Source organism: Limulus polyphemus, unplaced genomic scaffold (assembly GCF_000517525.1).
Source record: "Limulus polyphemus unplaced genomic scaffold, Limulus_polyphemus-2.1.2 Scaffold4, whole genome shotgun sequence".
Lineage (NCBI taxonomy): Eukaryota > Metazoa > Arthropoda > Merostomata > Xiphosura > Limulidae > Limulus > Limulus polyphemus.
The window spans coordinates 14,223-26,846 of NW_013665614.1; positions in this window are offsets into that span (position 1 = coordinate 14,223).

A 12,624-nucleotide genomic window follows, 5' to 3' on the forward strand; every position below is an offset into this window, starting at 1 on the left:
CCGCCCCTGCTGTTGATATTCGCAACCTATGAAATACGACCGATATTCGCAAAGTACTCAATTCTGAACTATATGGGGTATTTAATGATAATAAAGTTACGTGGGAAATTACTGTATGTGTGTGTTAAAAAACTAAATCAAGAAAATCAAACTAGAATCTTAAACCAATCCACTCGATCTTTCGACGAGCTTTTAAATATTATCAGATATTGAGATGCAATAATTTTGACACGGCTTCTAGAAAGACAAACGAGATTACAAGACACCTATGTATTTATCTTCAACTTGATATCAACAGAACTGTCTATGATAATCCGTTTGTTAAACATAAACTAATAAATCAAAGCTCTTCCCCTTTTCATTTTAAGATATGATGATGCTGAATAAATTCAGATGAAAAGTCGTTTTTTTAAAATCCATTCATTTGCTAATTTTAGCCCAACTTTATGTTTTAATAAGATTCATACTGGCTAATCATTCGGTTATAAATGCAATAGAAACTCAGATGTTGTGATTTTCTAATGATTTAATACCAAGTTTTCCATCCTTCTTCACAAAGAAACACCTATCAATTTTCAAAGGAAATTTTAAAAGCACACGTCATTAAGTACACACGTATTCACCCAAAAAGAGGGATCAATACGTTATATTAAAACGATTTTAAATATGCAAATCAGCAAGCCACGTGACAACCGTGACGACGGTGTTTTATGTTCATAAATGCCACCACGGAAGATAAACTTTCAACGTACCATAAATGCAAAGCTTAAATGATGGCATGCTTCAGTTGATAATATAGTTGTAGTTAACAACATGCATGAACCAACCAACTCAACTTACTTGCTGAAGTTTCATACACAGATATGACATCACTTAAGATTTTTGTTGTTTGAAAACCAGTGGTGTAGTGCTAAATTTTATGGAGCCCTGCCAAAATTTGTAAAGCATGTGGGGTCACCATCAGGGCAGAAATCTCATATACAAAATCTTATTTCCATGTTTATTAGTCAATTTTAAGTAACGAAAATACACGAAGTGCTAATTATTTGAGACTACTTACATTAGTACTAAATTTAATACGCATATATTAACAAGAGAAAATACGCAAAAATTTCCCTTAAATTAAGCAGCAAGGCAAAAACAACAACGACTGGTTACCATACGAATATCACTGACATTATAATAAATGTTAAAAATGAATATTTTATTAACTTATCTATATTTCTAAATGTACTACAGTATTAACAACTTTGACTTTTATTACGCTTTGCATACCTTCTGTCCTACTAACTCGAATAACTAAATAAAAAAATAATAAAGAAGCGACCTTCGTTGTATATGGTGTAAATAATAAGGCTTTTAAAAATATCTACGTTTTAAACACACATAATATTTGTAAAATTTATTTCACTAGGTGTTTTAATAGGACATTCACGTGTCTTAATCATTACGTGACCTATGACAAACTTTCGTCACTTTAGCGCACTGAAACCTGCTCTTGAGCGGGAGCGGTCGCACGGTGCCTACGTTAGCTCCCGAGGGAGAGTGATGGTGTATGTATGTATGTATGTATGTGTGTGTGTGTGTGTGTGTGTGTGTGTGTGTGTGTGCTGAGCAGTGTGAGAGACCTGTAATGTAAAAATTATTTAGAATAATGTCTTTAACTTGTTTGTTGTGAGGATCACAAAACAGCCAGTATGTTCTCCACTCTTGGCATCCATCCCCATCAAATGGTCCCTCATCCAAGGTCAGATCTTTGATCCACCACTGCTGATGACACCATGAGTATAGAAATAACATGTGGTAACACTAGAACTATGGAAGTGTTGATGTTCTACTTTCATGCTATAAAGCAAGTGTATATTGACTTGATACTTTTATGCTGTAACAATAATAATGCTGTTTTGCTCTGTTTTTTTTTTTTGTCTTATTCTGATAGTATACCACAATTCACTACAATATTACTGTGGTATATAGATAAGATATATTCATGTGATTATTTCTTTTGTCACCATTCACAACTAACATGACAGTGATACAGTTCATTTCGTATTAAGACTAAGATACTTAAAAAAAAAATGTTTTCAAGTTCACCATTGAAACTCTGTGTAGTATGACTGTTCTGTTTCTGTGGAGTGAATATTAATTCATCGTGTTTATTCTCAATACAGGAAGAATAATTTTTAACATACTACTGTAACTATTGTATGACATAAACTGCCCTTTTAAAGTATTTCAGTATTCATTAGTAGCACTCAGTTTTGTGTTATTAAAAGTTAAACAGGTGTAGTCATATTGTTTGCTCCAGTCAGATACCTTTATTACTATCCCATAATATGTAAGAATTTTGACACTTGAAAACTTATTGTAGTCATATTCAGTCAATGATGTATAACAATGCTTACAAATGCTTGAAACAATAGGAAGTTATATATATATATATATATATATATATATATATATACATACATACATACATACATAGACACACCCACACATATATGCGTGCGTGACAAACATATATGACTATATATATGCATTATAGTTTTAGAAAAAGTAAAAATCTAGAACTGGGAATTTGGTAAAAAAATTATAGGACTGGTCGACAAACGTTATATGAAGAAAAATAAATACATAAAATAAAACAAATAAATAGAAACATAATTTACTGTATAAAACTTTTTAAGAAAGGATAAAAGTAAAGCGAGAAATATTACAAAAAGCTAAAACATTCATTTATCCTATCGGGGTGGATAGTTCCCAGGTCAAAAATTATTTTGTTTTCTTGTAATTCGTGGATATGTTTGTTAGTAGGAGCCTTCTTCGACACAAGTATTTTGAGATGGTTAAGAGTATGGTTGTGCAAATTCAAGTGTAGTGCCACTGGTTTATCTGCGTTACAATTTATTATGTCTCCGAGATGTTCTCGGGTATGTTTTGCTAATAATCTACTGGTTTCTACTGTGTATAACTTTCCACAACATGAGCAAACAATAGAATATGTGACGCATTTTGATGTGCATTGATCCTTAATGTAGAAACTCGATTTGGGAACCTGCACGTATGTTCTTGAGTCAATTTAAGAGGTCGTGTTACAGTGATTTATATTACAAGGATAGCTATACCTACACTAAACTTTATGTCTGTTGAGGTGGGTGTTTTAATTTAAGGCTACTATGAACTACGTAGTTTCCAATATGGGATTGTGACGGTAGGAAATTATGGGGGGGGGGGTCTTGGACAAATATGTTTAGTGGTGTCAAATTCCTTTAAAATGTTAAAATTATTTAGAATAATGTCTTTAACTTGTTTGTTGTATATGAGGATAAGGGGCGACCTGGTACAAGAGAGTTTGGAGTTTTCTTTTTTTCCATGAGAGGTGAAGAGGAGTTGTGATCTTGGTTTATAACAGAGTTGCGGGCTTTTTTCAGGATATTTTTGGGGTAGTCACGATCATGGAAAAGTGATACCAATTATGTTGAGCGGGCATTGAAATCATCAGTCTCTTTCAACAACCACTATGCATAATTTCCTACATAAAGATAGTGTGCCTGACAAGGTGATGATCATGAGCACAATTTGAACTTGAACAACTGTTCGTCCTGTGTAGGCCATACGTATAATCAAATCGATGGATATATATATAATGTAATAGTAAAGTATATGTTTTATAGCTTGTAGCACACTAGAAGGTAAATATTAGAATTGCAAATGAAAGCATACTTACAGCCTTCAGTTGATAGAAATGAACAAATTGTTATGTCTCTGGTCGTTTGTTAATTTCTCGTAAAAATTCTTCACAAGGAGCTTCAGCGATACAGTCCTTTCTTAAATAAAACTAGTTTATTCTTTCTCAATACAACTTTTCAATACACAAAATTTCCACGGTCACTTTAACTTAAACACACGCTATAATTCACATTGGTTCACACACTTTATTTACGGTCACTACCACTCACTTGATTCAATTATCTGTCTCTATCTCTCTATCTGCAATTCTCTATATCGTCACTTCTTGCCAGTCTTATATATACAAAATAAAGGGTGTCTGGCAAACACTCGAGCCTTCACGAACCTTCTAGATACTCATTACATGTTACCAGCATCACGTGAATTCCGCTGTCGTAACAAAATGAAAAAACAAAACAGTTTCTGTACTTGCATTCAAACAATTATATGCATCAACTCAAGATTATTGTGTGAGGCATGGCCCCTTGGCCACCCTAGATCCATCAGTGGTCATTTGCATATCAATGAAGGTAAGCAGATGAATATATAATGAAAATAAAAGGTATTTTGAACAAACAAAAAAAACACATTAAAACAAAAATTATATAATTTTTGTTAAGTTTGCCATCTGTTATTGTTAAACTTACGTTTTTGTCATAAGCTGTACATATTTTTGTTATTTAAATACAAAATCATGTTTGACATTCAACTGAATAGTCATATTCACATTAAATTTCCCACAAATATGTTTCTTCTCTGCACCTCTAACTTTTAGCCAGTCCTTTTTATATTTATCATCAGCACCTATGAATAGATATACATTCAGTTTCATTTCCCACTAAAACTTTTAAATATGCCAATAATGTGAGTACCATGTAAATGTATAAAAGGAGCTAGTTGTACACATGTATTATGTTACTCCATTGCACTCCTCAGCTATAAATTTTAAAAAGCAAACTAGATTTCCTGTTTAACTAAAACAGCAGACAGTATATAAAAAGTAAAGGTATCTATCTTCAAAAAGACAAAAAAAAAAACTGCTGTACCATTTCAAAGCCATAGTCTGAAATCTTATATGGATCTACATCTCTTTCACAATGACATTAAGGATCTCTGTGGCTCACTATACAATATATTCCACAGTTTTATCAGAAGAGAAAATATATGGTCTATATTTTTTAAGCTGAAAACAAATTGGAGTGATGTCTCCCAGATGAAAGTCAACAGGCAGACCCAAATTTCTAAATGACAGATAATAAATCAAGTTTTTCAGACTGACTAGGTTTGTAGTGAACTCAGTATTGTTTTTTCAGTTTTGTTTCTATGTTTATCTACTAGGAGCCATGACTAGGGCTTTTCATACATACTGTTTAGAACACAAAGCATAAAAACTCCCTTAAAAATCAATGAGTTAATCTTGCAGAATCCTTGCTCTCTTGAAAACATAAAAACAGAAAGATAGTGGTAAAACAAAAACAAAAAAATTATCAGATACTAACAGCTGAAAAACAAGTCTTAGGATGCAGCAATTTTAATCCCAAACAATCAAGAATATATATAATAACTGATGAAAAGTTAAACACTGGACTAAACAAAATATCTTCCAAACAAATTGATGCTGACAAATTCAGGAAAGTAACTAATGGTGAAATTAATTTGAAGGGACAGCTAAACTACTAACTTATGTTCATTAACATCACACACACACACATATCATTTGGATAAAGACTGTGTGTTGAAAAAATTACAAATAAATGATGATGTAAAAGAAGAAAAGACTTGTATGCAATCCTTATAACAGAGATTACTAAAAAAACGCATAAGAGAAAGTCCAAATCTAGATTTTTGTGATCTTGACCTACTGGCAGAGGTGGAAGAGTAGAACTGGTGAAAATGGGTTTTCAATATAAAACTTAAATCTGACAAAAGGAAATTTTGATACAGTAGATTCAACAACCAAGGACAAACTTAAAAAAGAACCTGGAAAGATAGTGTCAAATGAAAGGAAGAATGAGTCTTGAAGGCTGAACTTGCACAAGCAAGAGACAAAGTTTTAGTATTTCAGTCTTGAAGTACATTTTCAGAAATTTGAATTAGACATTAGGCTCATCTCTCTCTCTTCCTTTTTTTTTTACCCTCACAACAATTTTAACCATTTTGTATATTTTTAACTTTCCATGGTATAGCTTCATTTGTTTATTTGTCATGTGACTTGGGTTACATCTAAAACTGCTTACACATTTTGGAATAAAAACTGTTCTTGAATTGACTAAAATATCTTAATGTTTTAAATAATTTGTTTTTGGGGTTTTATTTTTGTATGAAAATTTAGTAATTCATTCAGTATAAAGCAATAAATGTTATTATTATTGTTTTTTATCAGTGTTTACAAAATATATGTTTTACAACTCAGCTACTAAACTACTTGTTGTACTTGGACTTTAATATGTTAAAGCATAAAATGTGAAAATGACATTGTTATAAAGACTTTTATTGGTGAGTGTGTTTGTGTTAGATCATTTAATTACAAGTTAGCTTAGTTAATGTTCAGTGATAGGCCTAAGTTCACAGCAGTCACTAATAAAGCATTTTCACTTGTTAATTCTCTTGCTCAACAAAAGATACAGTGTATTTCTTAGTATTTCTTCAAAACAAAAACTCGATAATCATAGCACTGAACTAACAAACTCAATCAAATAATATCTCACTAATTCAGACTCAGTTTAAATTACTAATAAACTCAATGATCAACCTAATCCAGTCTAATTTACATTTTATAATACTGAAATCATTTCAAGAAGGTTCTAGTCATTACATCATACCTATCACACTAAACCAAACCTCACTCTGGCTAAACAACAATACAACATCTGAGTTAAAAAACAATCTACAACACTACCTCCTTCCTGGATTGTGATGTCTCTTGTACAATCCTATTACCTAAGAAAACAATCATGATAATTAACAACATCAACATTCACAAACATAGACAATAAATCATTAATTAAATCTACAAAACAAAGTACATTCAAAATTTTGATTAACAAAACAAAATCTTTCTTTATTCTTTTACTCTCGCTGAACTGTCTAGCCACCAAATCCTTTTGGTAGATTACTTTCCCTTGGCTTCTTACCCTCTACCAACACTCATTGTCTTGTCACTGGGGGAGTTCTTTTTCGGTAGATGGTCAAGGGAATCCACTGGTAGATGCATCCATGGTGATACTATGGAAGTGGTCTCAACAGGAGTTTTTTGGTTCTTGAGCAGTTTGATTCACAGCTGGCTTTTCATTGAAGCTAACCAGATGACTATTCTTTAACTGACGTAACTCCATAGATAATCATGGTGGATGACCTTTGACTTGACCCGTTTGTTTTCCTGGATTATGCTCTGCTACATTTTAAGCTGGTTGTCCTCATTATCTTAAAATTCCCTCTTTGTTATCAGTTGAAGTTCCATCTCTAGTGGTGTAATTGTTGTTTTGTTGAACAGTGACTTTCTGGTCAAAAATTGTGAAACTGTTGGATGCAAGTCTAACCTCACATGTGTATTTCCACATGAAGTCTATTTCCAATTTTCATTCTTGTTCTATGTCAATTACCCACACATCTTGTAGTGTAGAGAAACTTCCCATCATGACAGGGGCTTATAATTTCCCTCTTGCTATTTGTATCAATCCATCTTCTTTCTTCATCTCTGTATTAAATTTCCCAGCTTTCATTATCAGATCAAGTTGAACAGTGGTAGCTGTAAGTCCAGCATCAATCAACAAGTTCCAAGACTTCTTATCAATAAACCCACTGATTCATAGACTGGTTTCTTTAAATAAGGCACTCATTATCTTAACTGGAGCAGGTGGAGTATTCTTATCTTCAGGACATCATCTTCTTGGTGTATTACTGATGACTGATTCATCACAATCTCAGATCTAATGTCTGTATTTTCCACACTTCTGGTAGAGTTGTTTTCCTGGTATCCTTGGGGAGCCGTTTCTGTGTCCTAAAAGCTTTAGCCTAGAGTTTCTGCAATATATCCTTTTAACTTGCAATTGAAACACCTTATGTTCCAAGGTTTACTTTTTTAATTCTTAATAAACATTTGAGTAATTACAGGGTTTTGTCTGCTGTTACTAGCAAAATATCCTTGATAGTTGCAAATGAAGCACTGATTGTACAGTGGTTATTTCTTCCAATTGAAAACAACAACAGCAACAACAATTATCTAATTAATCTTTTGAGTTTTTTCAGACTTTCATCAGTGTGTTCAAGCTTGAAATAAAATTTTTATTAAACCTACTGCTTAGCTCATGTGGCTAGCACATAGTAGACCTTTCAAAGAGACAAAAAAAATTGCTTGTCATCAGTGTACTTAACAATGTAATTTAAAATATAGGAATTCGTTCATTTACATTTCGTAATAATCCTCAAATGAAAAACGTTTTAAAAGATGGAAATGTTGCAAATTCTTTGGCATACAGGTTCACCAGAACTTAAAACTGTAAAAATTTTACTACAGATATATATTTACGATGGAAGTATGTATGTTTATCAATCGTTAAGAAGTGAAGGAAAAATTCTTAATGATAAAGATAACTATCTTACATTTTTAATTGAAGCACAATTACTTAAATCCTTCACATTATTTGTATCTTCCAACATTTCTGTTTAACAAGTTACTTCCAGAGTAAAGGTTTCAAAACACTGTATTATTTGGGTACTGGTTTGAAAATGGTAAACCAAAACTGGATATACTTCTTGGTCAGTTTGTGGAGAGATTTGTCTTGTAAATAAGTTAAGTGTGATAAAAAAAAAGGTAGCACTGTTACAAATCACAAGGGCTTGTTGTTGTAATGACTACACAGCTAAGCAGAGCATAACAAAATTTACTACATACTATGGTGTGGTTGGTGCATCATCCTGGAGTTTAGTAGAAAAATCAAGTATTCAGTTGAAGCAAGAATAGATGGTGAAACAAATGTTGGCTGCCATGAAACAAGCAGTAACTGAAGACACTAAAGTTACAGATCCTTGATTAATTAATTTTCTTCACTTTTCAAATGTTAATGGGTCTTACCCCTGATTATACATGTATGCACTTGACACTACTAGGTGATGTATGACAAATAACTTAGATTTGGATGCTCATGAAGAAGGGTGTTACATAAGTTTTCCTACAAAAGTAGTTCTGATTAATGCCAGCATTAAGTAATATCTCCAAAAACCAATTTATATGATGCAAGAACTATCACATAAAGGAAGTATTAGAAAATATGTGAATGAAGGACTTGACTTCTTTATTATTCATTTCCATGCTTAGAAGATATTTCATCAGATAAGTTTTAGTTTCTGAAACATTGGATGATTCTTGTTGAAGCTATTTATGTATTATTTAAATAATTGCTTCCCATATAACTAATTCATCTTTCAGTTTGTGATAAATTAAGATAGCAGATACAGGCATTTGTTGGCATTTTTTCATTACATGACATCTATTATCAAGCACATTCCACACATATAATTTTCTTAATACTTCTAACAGAGTTTACCACTTACATTTTGTACAGTTCTTGTTTCTGTATGTTTTAGCTACAATATCACTTTGTAATGTGTGTCTTATGCATCAATAAATAGTACCTGGGAATCCGTAAAAGTCTTGTACATTTATCGAGCCAGTCAAGGTTTATGTAGATGAGCTAGTGCTCAAAAAGGGAAAATTGTCACTAGGGAGATTCATCACACATGGAATAAAAAGGCATCTATTGATATACGAGACATATCATAAAGGATAGGATAATTCATGTATACTACACAAATAATATTCACTTGCTCAGTGGCAGAAATAATCACACTACAGGTCACGTTATGTATGCTATCTCACTGTTATATAATTCAGTGAGTATTTATATAATGCTGATCAGCATATGTGAATTTCACACGTTTACAATAACTCGCATAACTCTATGACACAATAAACACTTTATACATGGCACAGAACTATTAAAGTACATCATAGCTTACATTTACAGAAACAATGACCATTATACCAAGATTCTTTTCTTTATTCACATTATTCAGCTGGTTCTAATCTATATTAAATGTATAATCCAAGTTAGGATAACCTAAATGTGTTACCTTGCACTTACTATAAAGGTTATTTGTCAAATAGTTAACCAACCTCCCAATTGATCCAAATCATTCTTGGATCAATAAAAATTCTCAATACCATTAGAAATACCTAGATGTTTAATGTCATCAGCAGATTTTAATAATTTACTAATTATGCCCCTATTAATGTAAATAAAAATAAGAAAAGGCCCAAGCACTGACCCCTAAAGTATTTCACTACTAACAAGGTTCTAATTTGATTAGGTTCCATTAAAAACAACTTTTTCCTTTCCCTATCCAACCACCCTGTACACCAGTTAATTAGCCTTTCCCCAATCCATACCATGCAATTTTCTTAGCTAATCTTCTGTATATCACCTGATTAAAAGCTCTATGAAAATCTAAATATACCAAGTTCACATCCTTTTCTTCATCTGCATAAAAATTAACTAGTAACATCCTGTCTCCAGATTCTTTTATTGCTGAAGGAATTATCATCAGTTTGATGAATGAGAATTAGGATTATTAACTATATCACATCAGTACTTTCATAGTGTTTTGACTACAATCTGTGTCTGTCATGGAGGGCGCAAAATTTTTTATTAATCATTAATAATAATATTTTAATACTTAACCTTTTGAAAAATCCAAATATACATATTTATATATTAAACATAAGTAGGATTTATTGAAAAGTTAGTTATATTAAAATTTTTAACATAATAACGTGTTCTGGATGAAGATATGTACAGAATACCACTGATTACAATTTGTCTTTACTTGACAGTAAAAAGAAAATATTAAGAAAATTGCTCATTTTTATTTTTTCAAAATGCTAAAGTTTTTGATGAATCTACAACAAATAAAAATATATATAACTTTTCTAATATTACATTACTTAGAATATGACATTTTTTAAATAGATCAAATTCTTTAAATTTCAGAATCAAAGATGCTAATAAATACTTCTGTATTGTGGCCTATGGTGTGAGAATCATGAATTAATTCAGTTTAAAATAAACCATCACAGGTTCATTACTGTGAAAAAATTCGACATATTTATGTTTTTACCATTATGAAATTGAAAGCAAAGAGTTTGAAAAAGATTATAAGAACTTGCCCCAAGCAACAAATTTACAATACAATTTATAAATGAAACATGACCCTTTCCTACTGGTTAGCCCACCTTCTACAAATTTGCAATACACATTTTTCAAAACGAAACAAGTCCCTTCCTGATACAGATTTACACTTACATTAAAATAATAATATGTTGATCTGTATAACACACTAAGGACTTCTTTGTCCAACACTGACGACAACTGTTATATTCAAGAAATTTGATGTTTAACTTTTAAATATTTAATTTTTTATGTTTAATCCTACCTTATATTATTAGTGCTGTTAATACTCCTGATCTTGGCTGTGATCGTACTTAAAATTTCGTCTTGGATGCTTTCGAACGTTTCTTTACTTAATAGACATTACGGAAAAACAAGGAAGTTATGGCAGTAGCATAATTTTCACTTCATCCTGTTAAAGTGGTTAACAAGAAGAAGTAACACATAATTAGCGCTCATATTTTCTATTAATTTCTGTAAATCTTCACACCTGAGCAGTGCAGCGTTAATAATATATAGCGTGTTTTACGGCTTATCGTACATTCTTTTCTCAGTGGACTTATAGGAATCACCAACAAAAATGTATTATAAAGTTAAAATCATGTAATGAAGATTCATTTCAAAATACCTACATTATATATTTATATGTGATTTGAAAAACATTGATATTTTGGGGAAATAATTTTGTACTGCCACTCGGCCAGTATGTATCGAACAACGCACGATAAATTATCAATGAAACACCACTCCAAAAACACCCTCACGAAAGGTGGGCCTAGGACAGTAACGTGAAGAGGGGTGTGGTGAGGGGCGAAAGGTGCCGGGACACCGGGCATCATAGAACCTCTTCACGCCACTGGCCTAGGATATAGTTATTAATTTGAATTTAATAACACACTGCTCATTACGTTTTTTAACTCAAGAAAAGGTTTTCAGGTTTAATCTTCTATTATAATATTAATACTCAGTTTTTGCCTGTCCTGAAATTGTGCGCACACTTCATTTCAACGGATGTAAACGAAAGGTGGATGTAAATATACTGTTACGTCTCCGTTTGTTAATTAATTTTCCGTAAATTCGTTCCGACGAAACTTTAGCGACACAAGTCCTTTCTTGAATAAAACTGGTTTATTCTTTTTGAATATAACTTTGCGATGCACGTAATTTCAACAGTCGCGCTATAACAAACGCTATAATTCTCAACGTACGTCTCACGTGCTCGACTCCAACAATAGTTAGTTCAATTACACATTCACTGTTCCGTCACGTTGTGACCGTCTTATATATACAAGACTAACACATATCTAGTAAATGCTAGAGCATTCATGAAGGAACAGGATATTTCTAGAAGGAGGTGGCGTGATACTAGTCACGTGACCTCGCTGACGCAACACTGTCCCTCCTTAGTATTGTTCGTCCCGAACAATAGCCACTTACAATAAACCAATAACAATTAACAATAACTTAATTAAATGTACAGAATTACAATTCAACAAAGTCTCTTAATTTTACGGGACGTATCTTCTTCCGTACTGGTCTCCGTCTTGTTGGCTTCTGCTTCATATGGGGGTTCATTTGCTTCATCAGGAAATGTTCTATCGTCGATAACAGTCACAACAGTGGTAGTAACTTCATCAAGGGCTTCACTGTTTCCCTTCTCAAAACAGGG